General features: G+C 49.4%; 1 long non-coding RNA gene across 1 annotated transcript; it reads right to left on the reverse strand.

Annotated features, from left to right (window-relative positions):
- Positions 1–1,662: 1,662 nt before the first annotated feature.
- Positions 1,663–23,756, reverse strand: LOC309519606. Its single transcript, XR_014213867.1, has 3 exons — positions 23,677–23,756; positions 4,663–4,738; positions 1,663–2,076 (listed from the first exon to the last, which is right to left on the reverse strand). It is a non-coding gene; the product is annotated as an uncharacterized lncRNA (long non-coding RNA).
- Positions 23,757–24,772: the final 1,016 nt, after the last annotated feature.

A 24,772-nucleotide genomic window follows, 5' to 3' on the forward strand; every position in this document is an offset into this window, starting at 1 on the left:
CATACATACATACAGGGAACATTGTGTTGACAATGCAATATTGTGAACTGGCCTTTAGAATTTAGAGAAAACACAAAGCTGTTTTCTCTGTGCGTGCAAATATCAATGTCAATTTATAATAAAATATCTGTTTTTCTGCAAGTAGTTTCAATATCCCCTCCCTTAGAAGATGTGATTGTTGAGTACAGAAAGAAGGGAAATCTTTCAACTTCAAACAACATTTGCTTATCCTCTAGTATTTGATCCACTGCAAGTAGATAGCTCCTTTTCATGAAACTGCTCTTAACTGTTCTGTGGAGGCATATTTTCCTATTTCCTAAAACTAGAATAAGCCCCTAAAATAAATAAGAAGAAAATGACCATTGGCCATGATAACTGAGGCTGATCATCTGGAGTGAACCATATTGCTTACCCCCGTCCTATGTTGTATTTTGCTATGGTTATTGGGCGTGTGGGGGAAAGGGCTATTCTTATACCTTGAAATACTGTTAACTTTCACAATAGGTTTATACAGCTCTGGGATCTTCCTCTTGATCATTGGTCTGAGGTTCTCTTTCAACTTCTTGTAGTTCCTTTTTCAATTCTTGTTGATATTCCCTTTGGTCAGCAGTAAGCAGGCACTTATTTTTCCCCACTGCTTCACCACATCTGTTCCCCCAAAAATGAAGAAAACAATTCACACTGATAAATTTCACCACAGTATTGGACCATAAAGTTTTGTTTTTGTCTGGGACCAAGCGTGACTTAGGTGGGGCAAGTGAAGGAAAAGCCATCAAAATTTAGAGGGTGGATGTGGAATTCAGCAACTGGGTAACCTTAGGTTTCATTTCAACAAAAGGATTCTAGCAAAAGAAGAGCCTTCAAAGTGTGTGCAAAATAGCTGATGAAATCTCAGGCACCAGAAAGTGGGTCAGCAACCATGGGGAGGGACTCATAGAATTGTAGAGTTGGAAGGCACCCCAAGGGTCATGTAGTGCAGTGCAGGATTCGCAACTGAAGCATCCATATAGAATCAATAGTTCAGTGCATTTCCCCATGACCAACAAAAGCAGAATATGGCTGTCGTCTTATATACACTCCTAGGCAAGTCCTACTAAACTTAAGTTTTACTCCTGAGTAAACATGCACTGCAAATCATGTGCATTCTTAACTTATAGAGAAGTTTTTAAAATGTACAATTTGGATTGGAATAAGTGGGCAGCAGAATAGGACAAAGTATTTATTCATGCTGTGCATAATGAATGCATGGTACTAAAAAGCCACAGGATGTGCTCATGGTCACTGGCTTATAAGGGAATCAGACAAAATCATGGAGGAGTGGTCTGCCCAAAGGAGAAGTGATAGATCCTTGTACAAAGGCAGTATGTCTCTGAATTCTAGTTGCTGGGGAGCAACAATTGGGGAGGGCTGTTGCTGGGTTTCCTGGAGGCATCTGATTGGCTACTGGAGGAAGAAAGGCTCTTGGCTTTTGGTCTGACCCAGCAGGAGGTTTCTTGGCTTCTTATAGCACATAATTTGTAAATCACATTTGCACCCCCAACCCCCCACCCCGGTTTTAGCCTTATTCACTTATTTGGTCTTCTGTTCTTGCTCAAATACTATGTGGTATCTGGCCACCCTACTACAAAGTAGTACTACAAAATCACACATTACAAAGATCACTAATTTTCTATACTGTGTATAGAGATTTATTTATTTGGAACATTTGTGCCTCGCTGTTCAGCCAACAAGGCCACCAGACAACTTAAACGCAATCAAAGCAAGATGGTCCCCACCCACAGGCAAAGGGGGCAGGGAGGGAAGAGGAATATCAAATCTCAGTCACAAATCACTAAACAGTTGTTCCTCTGTTGACCAGCTGGCACAGTTCAGGGGCTGGAGGTGCCTGAAGGAGCTGGGCCTCCAGCATAGCTCTCCCACTGATGGCTGCCCCAGATAACAGTTGTGGGGAGAGGAGGCCTGAGGGAGCTGTCCTGTCACAGCAGAGCCAGTGGAGGGAGCTCTGCTTCACAGCTCTCACGGAAGTACTGTAGTTTGGATACTACGGGCTCCTCTGCAAAGCTGAAAGCAATTGCTCTGTGAAATAAATAAAAAATTCAGTGTGTAGAAATCCTTTCACTATGTGTCTGTTTTGTATTTAAAGCTTCACAGCCACCAAGTGCTAATCAGCTTGAAGCATGCTACAAGTCTTTCATAACATTATTGATATAAGTAAAGAAACGTCTCATGTGGGAAAAATAGACACAATGTTTCCTTAAGAATTAAAAATTCCAGCACTCTCCATATGCAGCAGAATGAGGTGGCCAAATGGACCATACTACTTCAAGATACAGGTGGGGAATAACACTTCTATGCGTAAAAACCAAAGCCTAGCACATCATAGAGAAGGTACTTGTCAATTAAAAAAGCTAGCCTTTCCCCTGCTTTGCTGGCTTTCTAGTTGCAGGGAACTTTTAGTGTGTGAAAGCAATTTTCCATTGCTGCTCTTGCAGTTTATTCGACAGTTTCAGATGGCTTTGTGTTGTTGTAAACAAAATCTGCCCTTATTCCTTTATTGGAGAACCTTGTAGGTTCTCCATCGGTTGGAGAAAATAACAGAGGCCAACCAGAGAATATTGAGAAGCAAAGCAGCTAGTAAGCCTGAACTTTATTAAACTGTTGCAACAGGGTGCTCCTCTCACACGCAGGAGAGGGGAGGAGGACCGCGAACAATGTGTGCTTGCCATTTTGAAATTCCCTGCCCTGGAGCTCAAGACCACCCCCACAAACATCATACCTACATCACAGAAAAGGGAAATTTCTACAATAGAAATTTGAATGTTGTTTTTCCTGTCTGCCAAGTTATCTGATAATGCCTTATCTGATTGCCTTTCCTGGTAGTCTGGTCATTCCTTTGAGATGGTAATTACCTAATTCCTGAGACAATGGGAAGCAAAGACAGACCACTGAATACATAACAGTGAAAATACATTATTCCTTTCCACTTGGGATAATCTTGCCATAAATGCCCAAAACTAGCCTGACTAAGGAGTGGTGGAGAGGTATACTTCTGAATATTCAATAATTCCATAACATTTGCAGTATCAGATTGAGGTCTGCTGCTTCACATCAACAAGCTGAATGGATTTACTCCATGACTTTATACTTTCCTTAATGGTAAATATTAAGTAGGGTAGACAAATTACAACACTGAGCTATTGTAGTTCCCATGCCAATATTGTAGTTCCCCATTTAAAATTCCTTCTTGCTCCCTGTCAGTGGAGGCTTGTCCTTAAGGGGGACTGGGGCACTGCTCCACCAAGCTCAATTGCTTCTCGGCTGTCCTCCAACAGGCTGCTTTTTTCTTACATCCTCTCTAGGGTTGGCATGAGCAGTGAGCTCTTTCCTCCTCAGTCTCAGGGCTGCCTTTGCAGAACTCAACGAGGGGAGAGGAGCATGCCCCATATGTCCAGGGGAGGAGAGGGGCAGGGAAGCTGCTGCTCAGGCTCCTTGAGTGCGCCAGGTCAGACGTGACCCGGAGGCGGAGCTGCTGCTGTGACTGGGAGCGAGGTGCACTGCAGCCACCCACCCTCCTGCTCTCTTCCCCGGGTCAGGCCTGACCTAAGGACAGAGCTGTGGCCAGCAGAAGCAAAGCAGCTTAGGTCAGCTCCTTCTCACATGGAGCCAGGCACCAATGAGGGAGCCTGCTTTGGGGGCACCTGTTTGTGCCCCCTGACACAAATTTGTGCCCCCGCGGCCCACACATGCTACACTTCCGGGTGGGGACAAAACCAGAGTTACTGTAGTTGGCTTCATCCATGGGCGTAGCCAGGATTTTTGTTAGTGGGGGCAGGCCTTTTGTTAGGAGGTCAGAACCTCAGTTAGCTATGTATTTTTATTTATTTTTATTTAGTTGGCCCCCCTTGGCCACATCCATGGCTCCATATATCATAACATTTTGGAAATGCCCTGACCCACCCACCCCAACACTGATGTTGATTTTCTGAGATATCAGGCGCTCAAGCACAAGTCAAACATAAAGAATCGCTGCTGTTTCTTTTTGTGTAGCCTGTTTAGACTGGAAATTTGCCTCAGTTTTTTATTCTCTAAGGAAGGTTCTGTAAAGTGCAGGATAATGTAGTAGCTCACAGCATGGCAGGATGATCCCAAGAAGCTCAGTTAGTTGGGGACATGGGCATAGCCAGGGGGTGAAGCGGCCACCCCCAAATCAAGTAAATACATAAAAATACAGAGAGTCTGATATTCCAGATGCAATCACACTTCTTCCTTAGGGCAGCCTCCTATTCATTTATTTCTTGTTGAAAGATAAAGAAGTGTTTTGCAGAAACTAGCAACAACCTTATATATCAAGAAGACACATGTAGTTCATAGTACAGTAACTGTCTTTCAGGGCAGTTTGTCTAGGAACAAAAGCAAGTGTTGCTATGAACACTGACTAGTCACTAGAATAATAAAATGAAAGCTGGAGGTGGGGTTCGGGGTGGGGTTAGTCTTTCTTTAAACAAACATGTAAGTATGGATGCCAAGCAGAAGAAGAAGTAAGACAAGCGTTTCTGTGGGGGAGGGAGTTTATTGACTGCTCAGATATAAGACTCACAACATCATTTTATAACCAAAGAAAGTGCCTTTATGTGACCATTAAAACAAATCAACTGGAATTACCGGTATATTCACAGAAAGCCTTTAGCAGAATCATTTCCTGTCCTCGGAATCCAGCTGGAAGTTTTGGGCGAGCCGACTGCATAATCAAGCAGTCAGTTACTGTGAGACAAACAGAGGAAGCTGTGTTCCTTTTCAAATCTGTCTGTCAACAGTCACACACACCAAGCAAAAGCCACCTGTCAGGGGATGATTAGCTGCTTGTGCTTAAAATAGTGCCCCTTCAGAGTTTGTGCGACCCCACAAACCTCTGTGTGTGACAGAGCTCCTCAGACATGTCTGCTCTAGTCACTTGTAGTGTCCGACAGTGGCTGTCTGCGGAAGCGCTTCCAGCAAAGAAGTTCCTTAACGGAAACGCGTCTCCTGGACTCACGACGTGACAGCTTCCGGCGAAGCATAGGTCTCCCTGCAGTTGCTTCTGACACCTCCCCGCTATTTTCGCTCGAAGTGTCTCTCACCCCTTTCTCTCCCCTTCTGCTTCCTGCCTGGGCTGCTGCGTCTCTCTCAGCATTACTGAGATCCTCCTCCAGAGACCCCGCGCTCCCTCTACTGGTCCCTGCTTTAGCTGTTGACTCTCTCCCAGTCTCTGGGAGCCCTACCACTTCCCTTTCCTCCGATGTCAGTTCCCTGACATCCACCTCCCCTCCAGGGCCCCCCTCTCCCCCGCCCCTTCTCTCTCCTCTGGGCGGTGAGGAGCTGAAACCCCTAAAAGAATCCTCCTCATCTTCCGACGTCTCGAACATTTCCCTCCATCGGTCTTCGTTCCGACTCGCTGAATCCTCCTCCACCTCGGAATCAGCGAACCCCTCCAACTCTTCTTCTTCGTCGGTGGTGGCGAAGTATTCCCTCCGGAACCTCGCCACTGGCTGGGGTTTCCGAGGGAATCTCTGATGAAAAGTTTCAATCAAAACCTCGTCATCTACATCCTCTGCCCTGACCCAGGTGTTTTCCGACTCCGGCTCCCCTTCCCACATTACCAAATACTCTACTTGCTCTCCCCTCCACCTGGAATCGAGAATCTCCGCTACATGGTAGCTGTGTTCTTTTTCCTCCATAGCTGGTCCCCTATTGACCCTCCCCTCTCTGTCCCCTATATACGGTGACAGCAATGATCTGTGGAACACTGGGTGCAACTTCATGTGGTTAGGTAACCGGAGTCTGAAAGCCACTGGGTTGACCTGTTGCGTGACTTCAAATGGGCCCAGTCTTTTGGGTCTTAACTTCTTACAACCTCCTTTAAATGGTAACCCTTGGGTGGACAACCACACCTGATCCCCCACCCTAATGCTTTCTCCTTCCCTTCTGGTTTTGTCTGCCTGCCTCTTATATTCCTCCTTCGCCCTGTTTAAATTAAGTTGGAGCTGGCGATGGATCGCTTCCATTTCTTCAACGAACTGTTCTGCGGCTGGAACGCTCCAGTTCTCCCCCTCCCCCCCTGGGAAGGCTCGGGGATGACACCCGTGATTGGCCAAAAAAGGGCTCATTCCCGTGGACACGTTCTCCGCATTGTTATAGGCAAATTCTGCCAACGCCAGCTTCTCCACCCAATCATTCTCTCTGTCATTCACATAACACCTCAAATATTGCTGGAGGACACCATTAGCTCTTTCCGCCTGCCCGTTGGTTTCTGGATGACGGGCAGTTGAGAAATTCACCTCTACATGCAATAAGCTCATGAGCTTCCTCCAGAACCTGGAAGTAAATTGTTTCCCTCGGTCCGAAACCACCCTCAAGGGGGCACCATGCAATCTAAACACATTTTCCACAAACAATTTAGCGGTTTCTTCTGCTGTGACCGCATGTGAGCAGGCTATAAAGTGGGCCATCTTGGTTAACAGGTCTACCACAACCATAATGGCTGTCTTCCCTTTGGACCTGGGCAGATCAGTCATAAAATCTATTGCCACTGCCTCCCATGGTCTTTCCGGCGTGGGTAGTGGTTCTAATAAACCTGCCGGTGCCCGCCTCTCCCCCTTGGCTCGTTGACATCGGTCACACCCTCTCACATACTCCCGCACATCTTCCCTGACCTTGGGCCACCAGAATTCCCTGGTAACCAGCCACATGGTTTTGTGTTGCCCAAAATGCCCTGCTGTGGGGCTATCGTGCAGTTGCTTGAGTACCTTTTCCCTCAATTCTCCTTCAGGTACGTATAACGCTCCCTTGTAGTACAACGCCCCGTTTCTCTCCTCAAAACCCCCGGGTTTGTCTCCCTCCCTCCTGAGACCCCTGAGTTTGTCCTGGGCATATTCATCCTGCACCGTTCCCTCTATCAGTTCCCTTAGCCCCACCAGTGCCGCCCCACACACCCAGCGATCCTCGGGAATGACATGGGTCTCTTCGGGTGCACCCTCTCCCTCCAAATATTCAGGTTTGCGTGATAGAGCGTCCGCCCTAACGTTCTCCTGGCCTGGTACGTAACAAATCTCAAAGTTAAATTTGGAGAACTCCTGGGCCCATCTCAACTGCCGTTGGTTGAGCACTCGCGCAGTTCTCCAATACTCTAGATTCTTATGGTCCGTGCGTACTTGCACCTTCTGTTGTGCACCAATTAGTAGGTGCCTCCATCTCCGGAAGGCCTCATAAATCGCAAGAAGTTCCCGGTCATACACCGTGTAGTTTCTCTCCGATTTGTTCAGCTTTCGCGAAAAGAAGGCACACGGTCGCCACTCGGACCCCTCCTTCCCTGGCTGCAGAAGAAGCACCGCCCCTATGGCTCTGTCAGAAGCGTCTGTTTCGACCCTCAGCTTTTTTTGTAAATCCACATGTAGAAGTTGTTCGTCAGAGGCGAAGGCCTTTTTCAGTTCCTCAAACGCTCGCTCCGCCTCCCCCGTCCAAACAAACTTCTTTTTGCTGCTGAGACAGTCCGTGATGGGCGCCGTCAGGTGAGCGAAGTTTCGGATGAACTTACGATAAAAGTTTCCAAACCCTAGGAACCTCTGCACATCCTTCTTAGTCTTGGGGGTTTTCCATTCCAACACCGCTTGAACCTTGCCGGGGTCCATGGCCAACCCCTTGTCTGACAAGCGGTACCCCAGGAACTCCACCTCCTTGGTATGAAACTGACACTTCTCCAGTTTCACCCACAGTCTGTTGGCATGCAGCCTGCTCAACACTTCTCTGACGTCTCTCACATGTTGCTCCTCATTCTCCGAATACACCAACACGTCATCTAAGAAGGCCACGCAATTCTTGTAGAGCAAAGGCCCCAGTACATGGTTCATAAAGGCTTGAAAACACGCGGAGCCTGCTTGTAATCCAAAAGGCATAACGAGATATTCAAATGCCCCCAAAGGGGTGAACATGGTGGTCTTCCATTCATCCCCTTTCCTTATACGTATCAGGTTGTACGCCCCCCTTAGGTCCAGCTTTGTAAAAATCTTTCCTTTTCGCACCCTGGTCAAAATATCATCAATCCTGGGCATAGGAAAAGCCACCGGCTCTGTCACTGCATTTAGGGCCCGAAAGTCACATACCAGTCTCGGCTTGTCCGTGTTCTTTTTATCCACAAAAAACACTGGGCTACCCCCCGCTGCCTTGGACTCTCTGATGAAGCCTCTCTTCAGGTTCTTGTCAATGAACGCTCGCAACTCCTGCATCTCCCTGTCTGACATGGCATACAACCTGCCTACAGGAAGCTGTGCTCCAGGGAGTAAATTGATCTGGCAATCAAAGGGCCTATGCGGGGGTAGTTGGTCAGCTTCCTTCTCGCTGAACACGTCGCTGAGATCAGCATACTGTGATGGCACCTTCCCCTTCTCCATCACTTCCGTCCCTGCTAGGGTGGCTTGGGCCCCTGCTGACCCCTTTTCCCCCCTGCAGTGTTCTAAGCAATGTGCGGAACCGAAGGAAACCACTCTTTGATGCCAGCCCACCAGCGGATCATGTAGGGCTAGCCAGCTCATTCCCAAAATAATGGGAGCGCCTCCCAAGGTGGCCACATTAAACGCTATCAGTTCTGTGTGCCTTGCCACCCTCATTATCATTGGGATGGTCTGCAAGCTGACGCCTCCTCCCAACAGTTCTCTGCCATCGATCGTGGTCACCTGCAGGGGGTTGCTTAAGGGGATAGTCTGTATCTGGTGTTCAGCCGCAAACTCCTTGCTCATGAAATTGCAGGAGCTGCCTGAGTCTAACAGCGCCTTTATTTTTAGGGGGTGTCCATTTTGCAACTCTAGCGACACTTCAATCACTAGAGCAGGTCGAGGAGCTTCTGGCACTGGCACTTGGGAAAGGGGCACTTTCACTGCTCTTTGGCCTGGCTGCAGTGCCCTGCTGGCAACCAGGCGTTGGCTTTTACCTGCTCCGTTTCTCCCTGCTCTTCCCCCTCAACAGTTCCCACCATCCCTTGCCATTCCTTCCTCTGGGGGCAGACTCTGGCAAAGTGGCCTGGCTGTTGGCAGAGATAGCATTTCCGGGATCCCTTTCCCTCCTTCTTCGCCCCCTCACTGGGCTTTGAAACTGCGCGCGCGCGGGCTGTTCCGATTTCCATCGGCTCTGCCGGCGGGAAAGCTGGCTCAGGAATGTCTGGAATGCGTAACTCCTTCCAACGTTCCCCTCTCCCTTCCCGCCTCTCCAAGGCTCTTGCCTCCTGGCGCGCTCCAATGGTCAGCGCAGATTTGGTCAGCTGATCCATAGACACCGCCCTGGGGCTCCTGGCCAGCTCGTCTTTCACAGCTGAAGAAAGACCTTCTTCAAATAGCATCTGAATGGGTGCTGCCGATAAATCCCACCCCAATCTGTGAATTAGCATGGTAAATTCAGTCCAGTACTCACGGACAGATCTGCTTCCCTGCTTGCAAGCCATTAGCTGTCTGCGCACTCCCCCCTCCTCAATATCGCTGGAGAACATGATATCCATTGCACGAAAGAATTTCATAGCGTCCTTCAGGATATCGTTGTGCGTTGCCATCAGGGGTCGAACCCAGTCCCGCGCCCCCTTCTCAAGATGCCCAATTACGAAAGCAACTCGGGATTCCTCATCAGGGAACTCATCAAACTGCACATTCAGGGCATATTGCATTTCAGTCCTAAAGGCATGGTAATCCTTGGGGTCCCCCCCAAACTTCTGCACTAATCCTGGTACCTTTCTGGGGAACTGAGTGGTTCTCCCCTTCTTGTCTGCATCTTGAGCCCTCCTCTCCTCGAGCCTCGCCGTCTGCAGCGCAAGTTGGACCTCCAATGCTCGGTATCTGTCTTCCAAGCTTGGACCAGCTCCACCCCCTGCGGCTCCGGCTCCTGCTGGGTCGCTCATGATGCCTTCTCCTGCACAGGCAGCGTACAGAGACTGTCGGACTGCTGTCAGGGGATGATTAGCTGCTTGTGCTTAAAATAGTGCCCCTTCAGAGTTTGTGCGACCCCACAAACCTCTGTGTGTGACAGAGCTCCTCAGACATGTCTGCTCTAGTCACTTGTAGTGTCCGACAGTGGCTGTCTGCGGAAGCGCTTCCAGCAAAGAAGTTCCTTAACGGAAACGCGTCTCCTGGACTCACGACGTGACAGCTTCCGGCGAAGCATAGGTCTCCCTGCAGTTGCTTCTGACACCTCCCCGCTATTTTCGCTCGAAGTGTCTCTCACCCCTTTCTCTCCCCTTCTGCTTCCTGCCTGGGCTGCTGCGTCTCTCTCAGCATTACTGAGATCCTCCTCCAGAGACCCCGCGCTCCCCCTACTGGTCCCTGCTTTAGCTGTTGACTCTCTCCCAGTCTCTGGGAGCCCTACCACTTCCCTTTCCTCCGATGTCAGTTCCCTGACACCACCCATAACAGACGTTTTCCTTGATAAATGGGAGAACTGTCTGATAATCAACAACCATATCATTTTATCCAGTAGTATTAGTCTGATCTGACGGAAACTGCACATTTCCCGAGAAGCACTGAAAGAATGCTTCATTTAACTACAAACCCCCAAATCTGGGATCCCATCAAAACTGATGTTTGGTAAAAGTTTTGCAGCAAAACCCCCACATTTTGTAACACCCCATAAACAGAGTAATTGATACATCAAACCGGGGTTCATAATTAATATCCAAAACCCAACATTGTCCGGTTCACTCCAAACTGGTGCCAAAGTCTGGCAAAAGTTTTGTAGCATTTTGCCAGACATTGTAGAATTTTTTTTAGCATTTTGCCCGACAAACCAAGTAAGTGACAGGGGTCATAAGGTCACCCCAAGACCCAACATTGCCTGATTCACTCCAAATCAAGGCCAAAGTCTGGCAAAATGTTTGCAGTAAAAACCGAATGTTTTGCAGTGCCCCCCAAACGGAGTGGTTCCTAGCACGTCAGGAGGAAGAGTCAAGACAACCAAAAGTGGCGGCCTACCAGAACTATCTCAAGAAAAGAGATCAATCTTGAACTGTAAAATAACACAGCAGGAAATTGAGGATGCCATTCAGACTATGCAGCTAGGCAAATCTCCAGGCCCTGATGGACTTACCTCCAAGTATTATAGGACATTAAAAGACTACTTGATACAACCACTAATGGAGGTTTGTAACCAGATTATGGGGGGAGGGAGGGCACCAGAAACGTGGAAAGAAGCATTCATCACATTGATACCTAAAGTGGAAACTGAAAAGACTCAACTTAAGAACTACCGTCCCATCTCACTCCTAAATGTGGATTACAAAATATTTGCAGACATTTTGGCAAATAGATTTAAAAAAGTACTAAATGAAGTAATTCATAAGGACCAAGCAGGCTTTCTTCCAGGCAGGCATTTGTTTGACAATACCAGGAACATTATTGACATTCTGGAACTGTTGCAAACAAATATTAACACCAAAGCAGTGCTGATATTTATTGACGCAGAGAAGGCCTTTGATAATATTTCTTGGAAGTTTATGAAGAAAAACTTGGAAGGGATGGGAGTGGGACGGGGGTTTGAGAATGGAATAGAAGCAATTTATTCAGAACAAAAGGCTAAATTGATAGTGAACAATGTGGTGACAGAAGAGCTTTATATTGAAAAAGGAACACGACAGGGGTGCCCCCTATCCCCTCTATTATTTATCTCGGTCCTGGAGGTGTTGCTGAACATGATCAGGAAGGATCGGCAGGTACAGGGGATACGGGTCAGAACGAAACAATATAAACTGAAAGCATTTGCAGATGACTTGGTTTTAACACTACAGGAGCCAGAATCTAGTACAAAAAGAGTCTTAGAATTGATTCAAGAATTTGGTCGGGTGGCGGGATTTAAGTTGAATAAACAAAAAACTAAGGTATTAGGAAAAAATCTGACATCTTCTGAAACAGATGGGTTTCAGAAGGAAACAGACCTAAACATTGTTAAAAAAGTGAAATACCTGGGGGTTAATCTGTCCTCTAAAAACTTGAACTTATTTAAAGACAATTATGAGAAATGTTGGTCAGAAGTTAAAAAAGACCTAGAAATCTGGTCAAGATTGAAATTATCCTTGTTAGGCCGAATTGCAGCTATAAAAATGAACGTCTTGCCAAAAATGTTGTTCCTGTTTCAAGCCTTGCAGATCGTGGACAGAGTGGAATGTTTTGGAAAGTGGCAGAATGATATCTCGAAATTTGTTTGGCAGGGCAAAAAGCCCCGAATAAAATTTAAAATACTAACTGATGCAAAAGAAAGAGGGGGGTTTGCCCTGCCGGACTTAAGGTTATATTATGAAGCTGCTGCCTTCTGCTGGATGAAAGATTGGATCTTGTTAGAAAACACTGATGTCCTAGATCTGGAGGGCTTTAACAATTCGCTAGGTTGGCATGCGTATTTGTGGTATGACAAGGTAAAAACATTTGGAATGTTCAAAAACCATATTGTCAGAAAAGCAATATTTTTAGTCTGGAAAAAATACAAAGACTTGCTGGAAAGTAAGACTCCGAGATGGCTATCACCAATAGAGGCCAAGGCTCGGAAAAAACCTAATATGGAGGCCGGCTGGCCGAAATATTGGGAAATAATAGAAAATATTGGAGATAATTGGAGATTGCAGAGTTTTGAAAAACTAAAGGGTAAGGTGCAAGATTGGTTTCATTATGCCCAAATTAATGAGGTTTTTAAATTGGACAAAAAAACAGGATTCCAGGTGGAAAAATCGAAACTTGAGACAGAGCTGTTAGAACCAAAGACCAAGGTATTATCGAGAATGTATAACTTGCTGCTTAAATGGAACACTCAGGATGAGACAGTTAAATCAGCTATGATAAAGTGGGCTCAAGACATTGGTCATAACATCATGTCTGAGGACTGGGAAAGGTTATGGACCACCGGTATGAAGTTTACGGCATGTAATGCCTTGAAAGAAAACATTATGAAAATGGTATACAGGTGGTACATGACCCCAGTCAAGCTTGCTAAGATTTACCATTTGTCTGATAATAAATGTTGGAAATGCAAAGAAGCTGAGGGGACATTCTTTCATCTTTGGTGGACTTGTCCAAGAGTGAAGGCCTTCTGGGAAATGATTTATAATGAGTTAAAAAAGGTGTTTAAGTACACCTTCCCTAAGAAACCGGAGGCCTTCCTTTTGGGCATTGTCGGCCAAAAGGTGTTAAAGAAGGATAGAACGTTTTTTATGTATGCTACCACAGCAGCAAGAATCCTTATCGCTAAGTATTGGAAGACTCAAGATTTACCCACACTGGAAGACTGGCACACGCAATTGATGAACTACATGGAGTTGGCTGAGATGACTGCCAGGATCCGAGACTTGGGAGAAGAAGCAATGGAGGAGGATTGGAAAAAAATTAAGGACTATTTGCAAAAGTTTTATAAATTATATGAACTTTAAGATGTCGCATGACTTGGAAGGTTAGCCCCAGCAACGTGAATGGATTATATATGAAATTGGATAACATTATTGAAAGAATCAAAGTTTAAACGGTTAAAAATGACAATACGTTTGGTTCTTAGAGTAAATGGAAAATAAGGGATTTAAACTTAAATCGCAATTGAAAGAACAAAAGAAACACACGAAACAAGGTTATAATTTGTTGATAAATTTATTGTTAAGAATGCACTGTGTGGGAGGTGTGGGGAAGTTCGATAGAAAATTGAAATAAGTTGTTGAAATGGTTTGGTTTTTTCTTTTTCTTTTCTTATCTTTTCTTTAATTCTTTTTTGCTTTATCTGTAATTGGAAAAAATGTAATAAAAATTATTATTAAAAAAAAAGACAACCAAAAGTGGTTGTATTTATTAAATATAACAACTTGAGGATCGGCAAAACTAGTCAGATTCGACCAATGTAACCAAATCAAATTACTGGTAAGTCTGGGCAGGTGTGCTTGTTCACCTCCACCCACAAACACGCCAGTGCTCAAACAGAGCTCTTTGCAGATCCTTAAGAATCATGTCACAACCCAAATCAGAAAGATGCATACCACCAGGTCTATACAACTGTGGGGCACAGAACATAATTCTGCCATGAGGGATATTTGTTGTTGTTTAGTCGTTTAGTCGTGTCCGACTCTTCGTGACCCCATGGACCAGAGCACGCCAGGCACTTCTGTCCTCCACTGCCTCCCGCAGTTTGATCAAACTCATGCTAGTAGCTTCAAGAACACCATCCAACCATCTCATTCTCTGTCGTCCCCTTCTCCTTGTGCCCTCCATCTTTCCCAACATCAGGGTCTTTTCCAGGGAGTCCTCTCTTCTCATGAGGTGGCCAAAGTATTGGAGCCTCAGCTTCACGATCTGTCCTTCCAGTGAGCACTCAGGGCTGATTTCCTTCAGAATGGAGAGGTTTGATCTTCTTGCAGTCCATGGGACTCTCAAGAGTCTCCTCCAGCACCATAATTCCATAATAACACCATAATGAGGGATATAAACACCCACATTTTCAAACACAAACATCGTTGTAGAATGATTAGCTTTATGTCTTGCTGTCAGGGGTTCAGGAGCAGAGGCAAGGGCAAGGGAGGAAACAGAGAGCGAGGGGGAGGAGGCAGAAGAAAGGATGAGTGATGACGACGACCCGAGATCTCCGAGTCTTTCCAGTGAATCGGAAGATTCACAGAAAGGAGCACCAGTGGCCAGGGCAAGGGGGGAGCCTAGGGGGACACCCCAGGAGGAAAGGGCCAGAGGGAGCTCAGAGGGGAGCAGTTGGAAATCGGGACCAGCGTCACCAACAGAGAGCAGGGGACAGGAAGGGAGTCAGGTATCAAGCGCTGGCAGCTCACAACAGGAGGGAGGGCACGAGTCAGGAGTGGCCACACCTCCATCAGGGAGCGAAGAAACGGTCAGACGGAAAGTGGAAGGTTGGGCGCGCGCGCCAAGTTCAAATGCACAGGAAGGTGGGGCAGTAAGCAGCCCGGAAAGGGAGCCAGGTCCTAAAGCCCGACGCAAGGAGACAGAAGGGTCCAGGGGGTCAGCGTCAGAAGAGTCCCGGAAGGAAGAGACCCCGGGGGGCAGAGGGACCCAGAGAAGAACAGTCAGGCGGAAAAGGTGGAGTAAGGCTAGGATATTAAGTTGGTGTACAGGAGGCGGGGACCCAGACAGAGCTTCGCCGATCTACCCATAAGAAGTAGAGTTGCACGCAGCAGCTTGAGAATGGGAACTGTAACTCAATAAAGACTTTTACTAAATGATCGCTGGCTAGCGTGATCCTCTGTGAGCTAGGATCGGGGAGCAACTCTGACAGTAAGCTCTGTCTCCTAAATTGTGGGCATCTACGGCCTCACGGAGAGGAGAGAAAGCGGGTGCCTACTAGCGAGCTCACGAACGGCAGACAACATGACGGCTGAACAGCAGATAGCGGAACTCAGAGAAGCAGTGACACGACTGAATGCCGAGGCACTTGCATCCAGGAAGAGAGAGGAGGATGCAGCTGCCGCCTACAGGGATCTCCAGGTCAGGTTGGAAGTGCTTACGAAGCAAGGGGAACTGACAGCCAGACGGGAGGGGATTGGATTGGGAAGAAGAACAGGCGGTCTAGTCTCTCACTTCGATGGGAATCTGCAACAGTACCCCAACTTTAGAGCAGATGTAATGTGTGCACTGCAACTGCTGAACAAAGACTTTAGAGATGAGCAAGAGAAAGTGGGGTTCATCATGTCCCATTTGCATGGAGATGCTAAAGCATGGCTGCGCAATTTGTGGAGGGATAAGGATCCGGCGCTCCAAAATGCGGATGCCTTTATTAAAGCGATGGATGGGTGCTTTTTATCAAGCATTGACGTGGATCTTGCTCGGCAGCAGATACATGGACTGAAGCAAGGGAGGGCCAGCGTAAGGCAGTACCATGCCCGCTTTTTCGCTTTGGTCAGTGCCCTGGAATGGGACAGAGATTCGGCTCCTGTAAGAGACCTGTTTTGGGAGGGATTGCACGGCTCGGTTAAAGATGAAATTGCGAGGGGGGGAGAGACCCCGGACCACGCAGGAGATCGTTCAGAGGGCGCTGGCGGTGGGGGTGCGGCTGGAAGAACGTCCGTGGAGCAGGGACGAAGGGCGTGGAGGGCGCGAACCAGCCAGGGGCTCCTCCTTCCTTCCCAGAGAAGCAGCGCGTGCGCAATCCACGCCTCCGCCAGGAGGAGGAGCGGAACCTATGGAGGTTGGAGGTGCAAGGGCTCAGTCAGCAGCCAGAGCCCTAGCACCGGGAGCAGTGAAAGCGAAGCCTCCTAGAGGGAACAGGAAGTGTTATATCTGCGATGATCCACAGCATATGGCGAAAGAGTGTCCCCGGAGGCTCCACAAGCACACTGCAGCCTCAGCAATGGTAACTGCAGCAACGCAGCAAGGAGAACCACAGCAGGGAAACGACGGAGTCTGGCTGGAGGAAGAGGCACTGGGGCCCAGCCAGACGTGTCAGTGAAGCAGTCCCCAGAGATTTTACAGCCCATGGACCCCCTCCCGCCCAAGCCAGTAGTGAGGCTCACCGCATCGCTCCAGCTGCCCAATGGAATCACCATGGACGTGCCAATTACCATCGACTCAGGCAGCAATGCAGACTTTATAGGGCAGGAATTTGTCGACCGGCACGCCATACAGTTGCTGCCTGCCACGCTGCCCCTGCAGGTTGTCACGGTGGATGGCAGGGAGCTGCTAGGGGGGCAAGTGGTGAAGCAGACGCCACCAATGGTGATGCGACTTGGGAATCACAGGGAAATCATCAGCTTCAACGTCACTCAACTATCGGACACGCCCATTGTATTGGGCATGAGTTGGCTGGACAAGCACAGCCCGACGCTGGCTTGGTACCAGAGGCAGCTGACCTTCGGCTCTTCTTTTTGTGCTGAACACTGCATCGTGCCCCGGCAGGAAGGAGAGGAAGAGGAGTCACAGCTGCAGCTAGGCACGCTGCAAGCGGTTCCCCACAAGTACGCAGAATTTTTGGAGGTTTTCTGCGAGAAGGAGGCAGACAGGCTACCCCCCCACAGACCATATGACTGCACAATTGACCTGCTGCCGGGGGCGGCGCTGCCCAAAGGGAAGCTGTATTCCATGTCTGAGGACGAACTGCAGGAACTCAAAGAGTTCATGGATCATAATTTGGAGCGCGGTTTCATCCGAGAGTCCAAGGCAGCGGGGGGCAGTCCTGTATTCTTTGTTAAGAAGCGGGACACGCCCAAAAAAAGGCTGGTCGTGGACTATCGCATCTTAAACAGTGTGACCAAGCCATCGGACTTCCCCATGCCCCGAATCGACGACCTCCTCACAAAGGTACGGAAGGGCAGCGTGTTCACCAAGTTGGACCTGCGAGGGGCGTACAACCTCATTCGCATGCGGGAAGGAGATGAGTGGAAGACAGCCATGTTCACGCCCCTGGGTACCTACGAATATAGAGTTATGCCTTTTGGATTGCAAAATGGCTCCCACGTGTTTCAAGCATTCATGCATCACGTGTTGGCGGGGCTCCTCTACAAGACGTGCGTCTGTTTCTTGGATGACATCCTGATCTTTTCGGAATCGCAGCAGGAGCATGACAGACACGTCAAGGAAGTGCTGAGCAGGCTACAGCAGCATAGGCTTTACGCCAAGCTGGAGAAGTGCCAGTTCGACGTGACGGAGGTGGATTTCCTGGGCTACAAGTTGTCTGACAAGGGGCTCGCCATGGACAGCGCCAAGGTTAGAGCAGTGTTGGATTGGAAAAGCCCACGCAACCGGAAGGAGGTCCAACGGTTTGTCGGCTTCGCGAACTTCTATCGCAAGTTTATCAAAGGCTTTGCTATGCAGGCGGCGGCCATCACGGACACGCTCAGCTCCAAGAAAAAGAAGTTCATCTGGACAGAGCAGGCGGAGCAGTCCTTTCAGGCACTCAAGCGGCTCTTCGCGTCGGAAGAGCAGCTGCTTCATGTCAACCCCAGCAGGCCGATGAGGGTGGAGACAGACGCCTCGGACAGAGCCGTGGGAGCAGTCCTGCTGCAGAAAGACCCGCAGGGGGCTTGGAGGCCGGGAGCGTTTTACTCCAGGAAGCTCAGCAAGTCCGAACAGAACTACACCATCTGGGACAGGGAGTTGCTGGCCATTCATGCAGCGTTCAAAGCGTGGAGGCACTTCCTGATCGGCGCCAAGCACACGGTGCAGGTCTGCACGGACCACAAGAATCTGGAGCACTGGCGCACGGCACAGTTCCTGAACCAAAGGCAGATACGTTGGGCTGAGTTCTTTGCGAACTTCGACTTCCGAATAGAGTATGTCCCAGGGGACACCAACATCATGGCGGATGCTCTCTCCCGTAAGCCGCAGTACCTGGAGGAGGCGACGCCAGCGGCCGCCATGCACATCTTCGCACCTACAGTGTGGGCGTGCGCTGCGGCAACAGTTGACCTGGAGGCGGTGCGACGAGCGTTGCAGGATGACTCCTTCGCGCAAGCAAAGATGGCAGAGGTGCACAGGGGCACGGCAGCGACCGACGAGTTCCAGCTGCGAGATGGATTGCTCATCCGTAAAGGGGCCATCTACGTGCCGGGAGACGAACTTCGCGCCAAGGTACTGCAGCAGCTGCACGACGCGCCCACTGCCGGGCACTTTGGCAAGGAGAAGACGATGGAATTAGTCGCCAGAGACTTCTGGTGGCCCGGAATGAGAGGGGAAGTCGCGGACTATGTGGCGAGGTGTGACACCTGCCAGAGGGCCAAACCAGTGTACAGACCGCCGGCCAGACTGTTGGAACCGCTGCAAACTCCGTTCAAACCATGGGAGAGAGTGGCCCTGGACTTTGTCACGGATCTGCCCAGCTCGAGGGGCAAGACGGCCGTGCTGGTGGTGGTGGACTTGTTCTCCAAGATGGCACATTTCATTCCGTGTGCTAAGGTGGCCACGGCAGAACAAACCGCCAAACTGTTCATAGACCACGTGTTCAAGGTTCACGGTCTGCCGCGGTCTATTCTGTCCGACCGAGGGCGACAGTTCATCTCGAATTTCTGGCAGAAGCTGATGGGCTTCCTGAACGTCAAGATCAACCTGGCGTCGGCTAGACACCCGCAGACCAACGGGCAAGCGGAGCGGGTCAATGCCATCATGCAGCAGTACCTGAGATGTTATGCGAATCAACAGCCTGCGACATGGGTGGATTACCTGCCTCTCGCCGAGTTCGCCTACAACAACACGAAGCACGTGTCCACGGGGGTCACGCCGTTCTTCGCCAACAACGGGAGGCACCCCAGAACCTTCCCGGGACTGGAAAGAATGGGGGAGGGGGAGCCGCAGACAGCAGAAGCGTTCGCGTCAGAGTTGCAGGAGGTCCACGATCAGCTGCGGCGGCACCTGGAGCTGGCCAAACACGCATACAAGGTACAAGCGGACAAACACAGAAGGGTTGGCGAAGATATCCATGTGGGAGACTGGGTCTGGTTAGCAGCCCACGCAGTGCCGGCCAGGTCGTTGGCGAAGAAGAAACTAGGGCATAAGCAACTGGGGCCCTACCAAGTCGAAGAGCAGGTCAACCCGGTGGCTTTCAGGCTGGCGCTTCCGGAGGGTTCCAGGATGCATCCGGTGTTCCACAGATCGGTGCTCACTCCCTACAAGGCACCTCACAGATTTCAGGAACCAGGCACGGCACCAAGTCCACTCCGAGAAAGAACCGAGCAAGGGGGAGTGGCACAGGAGGAGCGCATCAACGAAGTCACAGAGATTTTGGACTCTAGATGGGGGGAAGAGGGGGTAGAATACTTTCTCGCCAAGGAGGGCACCCCGGCCAGTGCCAACAGCTGGGTGCCAGGCTACGCTCTAGACGAACCTCTGCTCAAAGAAGAGTTTCATGCCCTCTTCCCACACAGGCCCATGCCAGCAGACTTTTTCGACGACTGGCTTTTCACGCCCACGCTTTCAGCCAGCACGTTCCGGGGGTTCGACTCGGACGAGGAACCGACACGCGACGCACGTTCCCCGGAGGGGTCACCCTCGGGATCTGCCTCAGAACCTTCGTATTGGTGGGACGATAGACCAGAGGAGCAGTGGCGCAGGAAGTGGCTGGAGGGTCCAGGCCGAGCAACGCCCCCAGGAGGAAGCGAGGGAGAGACGGACATGGACGTATTCGGGGACGACCCGGGTTTCGAGCACGGCGGCACAGAGATGGAAGCGGAAGTGACCGTCGTCGACGAGAGCAGGGAGGAAGAACCGGAAGACTTCAGATGCAGGCCCGCCACGGGAAGCGAACTGTATCCGACATTCGTCCCCATGACACGGCAGCACCCAGCTCCCGCACCGGAAGGAGGGGAGGGGGGAAGAGGGGGCTTCGAGGGGGGGATGGATGTCAGGGGTTCAGGAGCAGAGGCAAGGGCAAGGGAGGAAACAGAGAGCGAGGGGGAGGAGGCAGAAGAAAGGATGAGTGATGACGACGACCCGAGATCTCCGAGTCTTTCCAGTGAATCGGAAGATTCACAGAAAGGAGCACCAGTGGCCAGGGCAAGGGGGGAGCCTAGGGGGACACCCCAGGAGGAAAGGGCCAGAGGGAGCTCAGAGGGGAGCAGTTGGAAATCGGGACCAGCGTCACCAACAGAGAGCAGGGGACAGGAAGGGAGTCAGGTATCAAGCGCTGGCAGCTCACAACAGGAGGGAGGGCACGAGTCAGGAGTGGCCACACCTCCATCAGGGAGCGAAGAAACGGTCAGACGGAAAGTGGAAGGTTGGGCGCGCGCACCAAGTTCAAATGCACAGGAAGGTGGCGCAGTAAGCAGCCCGGAAAGGGAGCCAGGTCCTAAAGCCCGGCGCAAGGAGACAGAAGGGTCCGGGGGGTCAGCGTCAGAAGAGTCCCGGAAGGAAGAGACCCCGGGGGGCAGAGGGACCCAGAGAAGAACAGTCAGGCGGAAAAGGTGGAGTAAGGCTAGGATATTAAGTTGGTGTACAGGAGGCGGGGACCCAGACAGAGCTTCGCCGATCTAACCATAAGAAGTAGAGTTGCACGCAGCAGCTTGAGAATGGGAACTGTAACTCAATAAAGACTTTTACTAAATGATCGCTGGCTAGCGTGATCCTCTGTGAGCTAGGATCGGGGAGCAACTCTGACACTTGCCCATCCACCTTCTTAGGAAGGCTGCCCCCACTCCATAAGCACCTCTACAACATTCCAAACCAAACTATGATAAACTCAGGGATGAGGAAGCACAGCTGATATTTAGTGATCTCAACTGAATTTACCTCACCAGATTGTTATCCCCAAGATGGATGACCAGAATATCAGGGTTAGGGTTAGGGCTAGGGCAGGGGATAGGTGGACGTTCAGGGTTAGGGTTAGTGCCTGGGGTTTTTTTCCCCCCATGCTTTTTAAGCTTCTAATGATATTGCTTCATTTTTATGAGACTGGATAATTCCAAAAAGTAGGCAAACTACCTGAAACGTAGCAAAACTAAGAGAAATGTGAAAACCAAAAATGAGATACCAGAAACCCAACAAGGAAGGAATTCATGAAAAAGGAAAATTGCCAGACAGAGACTTTAATCAAATCATTACCAAATTCACCAGAATCCCAAAACCAATTGAAAAGAAGCAGAAATGTGAGAAGCAGAAGAAATACCACCAGAAACCCCCCAAAAGAGGGGAAAAGTAAATTGCGCAGAAACCCCAAAGCCAGTTAAACCTTAGTTTTGCATGGTGTGGGGGTGATTTTGCTTTTCCCTGAGATGTTTACTGCGTGAGTTTCTTGAATTTCTATTCAATTGGTTTTCTCATCTTTGGTGGATGTGGTTTGTTTCTGTTGTTTCTGGTTTGTTTTTGGGATTATGTTGAATTTTTTCTGTGGTTTTCGTTTCATAGATTCTTTTATATAAATTACAATTGTGAAATATACTCAGAGTCTTGTATGTATTTCATGCTCTTTATTGCCCCCCCCCCAACCTCAGGCTTTTATATACATTATTTACACAATGAGTCCCGTCTGACTGGCTAACTCTGCTTCCCTCTTGGAGCCTGATTGGCCTGCAGGAAAAGACCAATCAGTTGTTGCATTCTAGGATCCAAGGTTAGTACATAACAGATTGGGTGCTGGATTTATGGTGAGTTTGCTTCATTTCTAGGTTTTTTGGGTTTTGCACCTTTGAGAATATTAATTTGTATGAGATCTGATAATCCCAAGAATAAAAGGAAAACCACCAGAAATGAAGCAAAACCACCAGAAATGTCTAATGACCATTCCAACAATGAAGTCAACCACTAAAAACACAAAAACCTACTGAAAAGAAGCAGAAGAACCATGTAAAAGCAACATCAATGGAAACTGACAAAGAAGCCAACCAACCCCAAACAAAGCAGATTCACCAGAAACCCCCAAAGCATTCAAAAGTATTACCACCAGAATGCAAAAACAAGAAAACTTCTCAAAAGAAGCAATAAAGCAAAAGTCCAAAAAATAAGCTAAACCAATGGAAAAGAAATGAAGCCAGCTGCAAACGAAGCACATTCACCAGAAACCCAAGACTAAGTGAAAACTAGTATGCTGTGTTGGTTAATTTCTGTTGCTTGAAGTGCTTTTGGACTCTCACAAATTGCATGCTTGTTGAGTTTCTGGTTTTGCTTTTTAAAAACTGGTTTCCAGTTTCTTGTGGCATTGCTTTGTAATTGGTGGCTTTACTGCTTTTTTGTTTTCTGCTGATTTGTTTAATTTGGGGTGGTTTTGCTTGTTTATTGCATTTAATTGTTTTGCTTCTTTTACTTTGAATGGTTCTGCGGTTTTGGGTGAGATTGTTTCTTTTCCATTGATTTGGCTTGGTTTTCATGTCTCCTGGTTTTGCCTCATTTTGGGAATATTTCTTGGTTTTTGTGCTTCTGGTGGTATGTCTTCAATTTTTTGGCATAACCAAGCCAAAACACCAGAAACACAGAAACAAATCATAAAGAAGCAGAGCTACCAGAAATCCAAAGCAAATTAATCAGAAATCCAAACAACCTATGAAGATGATGCAATACCAAAAGAAACACAAAAGCCAATTAAAAAACTGCTAAATGAAGCAACACCACAAGAAACAAAGAAAGCCTCATGACCTACGAAATGAAGCAATAACACAAAACACCACAAAAAGGAGCAAAGCGTTTAGGATTAGGTTTGGGTAAAGGTTAGGGTTACAGTGAGAGTTGGGTTTGAGTTGGATTAGGATTAGGAGTTAAAGTTGGGGTTGAGTTACGGTAAGAGAAGAACAGCAGAAGGAGAAATATAATTTTATTACTTAGGGTTAGGGTTAAATTAGGCTTAGGTTTAGACTGAGGCTTAGGTTTGGGTTAAGTTTAGGGTTAGAGTGAGGATTAGGTTTGAGTTAGGGTGAGCATTCGGGTTAAGGTTTGGTATTGAGTTGGATGTGAGTTAGGGTAAGAGAAGAACAGCAGCAGGAGCAATATAATTTTATTATTTATACTCCACCCAAGTCACTTGTGGCCGCTTTCAATAAAAGGTAAAAACATGAGCACACTCCAAGTGAATGCTCATGAATGTAGAAACTCTTACTTCACATAGAATTCCCAAAGAAGACCTGGGAATTGTAGCTCTGAGCTTCTTTGCAGAGGGTTGGACTAGATGACCCTTGGGTTCCCCTTCCATCTCTACTAGGATGCTCCCTGTCTCACTCTCACTCACTCACACACACACACACTCCTCCTCTCCTTTTCCTGGCAGTTTCACCTTTTTCTGCACTCCTAGCTCGGAAGGGCAGAAGAGGCTGTGCTACCGCCATGTTGGGCGAGGGCAGGGGTACCCGGAAGGAGGTGCCACCGGAGGAGAGGCAAGAGGACAGGAAGGGGAGGGAAACGGGCGGAAGAGCCTGTGCTGCCGCCATCTTGGGCGAGGGCAGGGGTATCCGGAAGGAGGTGCCACCGGAGGAGAGGCAGGGACAGGAAGGGGAGGGAAACGGGCGGAAGAGCCTGTGCTGCCGCCATCTTGGGCGAGGGCAGGGGTACTGGAAGGAGGTGCCACCGGAGGAGAGGCAAGAGGACAGGAAGGGGAGGGAAACGGGCGGAAGAGCCTGTGCTGCCGCCATCTTGGGCGAGGGCAGGGGTACCGGAAGGAGGTGCCACCGGAGGAGAGGCAAGAGGACAGGAAGGGGAGGGAAACGGGCGGAAGAGCCTGTGCTGCCGCCATCTTGGGCGAGGGCAGGTGTACCGGAAGGAGGTGCCACCGGAGGAGAGGCAAGAGGACAGGAAGGGGAGGGAAACGGGCGGAAGAGCCTGTGCTGCCGCCATCTTGGGCGAAGGCAGGGGTACCGGAAGGAGGTGCCACCGGAGGAGAGGCAAGAGGACAGGAAGGGGAGGGAAACGGGCGGAAGAGCCTGTCCTGCCGCCATCTTGGGCGAGGGCAGGGGTACCCGGAAGGAGGTGCCACCGGAGGAGAGGCAAGAGGACAGGAAGGGGAGGGAAACGGGCGGAAGAGCCTGTGCTGCCGCCATCTTGGGCGAAGGCAGGGGTACCGGAAGGAGGTGCCACCGGAGGAGAGGCAAGAGGACAGGAAGGGGAGGGAAACGGGCGGAAGAGCCTGTGCTGCCGCCATCTTGGGCGAAGGCAGGGGTACCGGAAGGAGGTGCCACCGGAGGAGAGGCAAGAGGACAGGAAGGGGAGGGAAACGGGCGGAAGAGCCTGTGCTGCCGCCATCTTGGGCGAAGGCAGGGGTACCGGAAGGAGGTGCCACCGGAGGAGAGGCAAGAGGACAGGAAGGGGAGGGAAACGGGCGGAAGAGCCTGTGCTGCCGCCATCTTGGGCGAGGGCAGGTGTACCGGAAGGAGGTG

Source organism: Podarcis vaucheri, assembly GCF_965113315.1.
Source record: "Podarcis vaucheri genome assembly, chromosome: 15".
Taxonomy (NCBI): Eukaryota; Metazoa; Chordata; class Lepidosauria; order Squamata; family Lacertidae; genus Podarcis; species Podarcis vaucheri.